Genomic DNA, 2,853 nt, shown 5'->3' with positions numbered 1-2,853 from the left:
AGCAGGAACGTAGTGTGCTAAATAATGGGATTATGGTTGCAATAGTTGGTCTGGGATCAATTTTAAATATATCTTGTGAGTAAATGCTGATAAGCTTGTCAGGATGACCACGGTTGCCTGAGTTATGCTTTGAAGGACATTATGTATACCATACTGGGGTTATTATTCATGGAAGCAACTGGTTAGGATCTCTGTATTCTCTCAGGGAGCTAATGCTCTGGAAAGGATTCCCAGCACAACAGTTTTGATCAGTGCTTGAGAGCACAGTTTCATTTTTATATAGTAACTTAACTGTTAAGATTGCTGGTGGACTGGGTTAGCTAAGAGGAAGACAGCTTTTAACCATTCCCTACCTTAACTAGAGGTGTCAGATCTCATATTAAGATGTGAAAGCTTCAAGAACACTGCAGTGAACACCATTTCAGAACTCATGGTGTAGTTTAGGAAGATCCTTGGAGTGGCTATGGAAGAAGATCCTAAATTTAAAAGATTTGCTCTTGCTAGCTTTCAACTTAAGTCAATGAATTAAGTCAACCTGTACATCATAGAAGTGCCAAAATGCTGCATCTGGTTAAGGGGTGGCAGGTAGGAAGAGTTTGCTTCATTTGCCTTGTTTACCCACCCTGCCTGTAGTCATGAAGACGGAAAAAAATTGTAACATTTAGTTTCCATTATATGCCCCTGGAACTCAGTGCACTTTATGGAACAACTATCACCCTGTAATCCCATACATCCCATATATACACTGGGGGGAGTTTTATATGTTTTATAATTTTAAAATGAAGATTTATCTAAGCTAGGTAGTATGGTATAACAAATGGAAACCTTACTGATTTCTAAACTTTCTACAGTAAGCTACACAAATAGCTTCTTTTTTTTTTTTTTTTTTTTTTTAATGCCTTAGTTCAGACTCTTTCATTTCTCCCCAGGCTATTACAATGCCTTTTCTTTTCTTTTTTTTTTTTCCAAATCTATTTATTCATTTATTTTTATTCATCTATGTTTTTGGCTGCGTTGGGTCTTCACCGCTGCACGCAGGCTTTCTCTAGCTGCGAGGAGCGGGGGCCACTCTTCGTTGTGGTGCGCAGGCTTCTCATTGCGGTGGCTTCTCGTTGCAGAGCACAGGCTCTAGGCGCGCGGGCCTCAGCAGTTGTGGCACGTGGGCTCAGCAGCTGTGGCTCACGGGCTCCAGAGCACAGGCTCAGTAGTTGTGGTGCACGGGCTTAGTTGCTCCACAGCATGTGGGATCCTCCCATTCCCAGACACGAACCGGTGTCCCCTGCAATGGCAGGAGGACTCCCAACCACTGCGCCACCAGGGAAGTCCCAAAGTATCTTCTTAAGTTGTTTATATAATGGCACCCCAAAAATGTCAGGGTCAGGTGGGCCCTTACACACTTTAGAATGTCATGTAGTCTCCATAATTGCATATCTTGAGTAATGTGGTTCAATTTTTTATGTGTCCATATAGTATGAAACTTGATTTACAGAAGTCCTAGATTCTATTACCTCTTCTCCACTTTACCAATTAGTAACTTCATATTTAACATGACCAGTCTTTACTGTCATTGCAATACATTTTGCATTTATATTTTGACAGGTTAAGGTCCAGGATACAAAAGTTATTTGGAGCCCAGCTGAGGGAGGCCAGGCAGCAAGCTGGAGTTCATTATATCTGTCCTGAAATAAGCCTGGCCACAGCTGGTCAAAACCTTGCACCGTTTTGAATCTTACCACAAAACTGTCTGGTTGAGCTTTGAGAATAAAACAAATTTTATTGTAATTGCTACTGAGGGAATATTTTTTCTGAATGTTCCTCATGCTATTTTGACTTTATCCTGCCCATAAAATGATTCCAACTATCTCAGCTATTTCAAGGGCTTTACATTTTGAAGAGGAAATCTTATTGCTCTTTAAGGGTGATTTTGTAAGTATTGCTGTTTCGCCTAATTCTTATGGCTACAGGAAGGTTTTAATTCCAGAAACAAATAAAGCCAGCACTATATGCAAAAAAAAAAAAAAAAAAAAGGGAAATTATGAAAGCCATAAGAAAAGAAAATGATACTGAAAAACAATGAAGAATAAAGCTTACAATCTAAAATTATATACCAAGGGAAAATATCTTTCAAAAGTAAACATAAAATAGAGACATTTTCAAATAAATAGTGAGAAGATTCACTGGCATCAGACAGGAACTAAATGATATACTAAAAGGTATCCTTTGAATAGAAGGAAAATGATCCTAAACAGAAATGCAAGAAGGCAATTATCTTACAGAAATGTAAATAGGAAAAAGTAATCACTGGAAAGTAAGTAAATAGAAATGAATATTGATGATATAAGCAATACTGGTAATATAATGTGGGGTTTAAAATATATGTATAATTAAAACACTCAACAATAATAACAAAAAGGGCTGAATGGGGAAAATAGAATTTAATTGTCCCTAATTCCTCACATTTTTCTGAGAGATGGACAAAGTGCTAGTATAGAATAGGTGCTAATAATTCCAGGATTTATGCTGTAACCCTTAAAAGAAGAGAAAAATAATTTATAACTAATAAGCTAATAGGTGGGAAAATGGAATAATAATTTAAAAAATGATTAGTAAAAAGAAGACAACAAAAGAGGGAAAAAGAGGAATAGATTGGGCAAACAAAAAACAAATAGAAAGATAGGTTTAAACTTAAAAATATCAGTGATAAATTATCTGTAAACAGACTACATATTTCAGATTTGATAAAAATAAAAATGCACATTCAATTTATGGGTCACACCATAAACATCAATCTGTAGAGAAGTTAAAAATAAAGGAGTTGAAAAAGATATTAACCAAAATTTACCAAGTGTTATT

The sequence above is a fragment of the Lipotes vexillifer genome, unplaced genomic scaffold (genome assembly GCF_000442215.2).
Source record: "Lipotes vexillifer unplaced genomic scaffold, Lipotes_vexillifer_v1.1 scaffold1264, whole genome shotgun sequence".
NCBI lineage: Eukaryota > Metazoa > Chordata > Mammalia > Artiodactyla > Lipotidae > Lipotes > Lipotes vexillifer.
Note: the sequence above shows the minus strand (reverse complement) of the source record.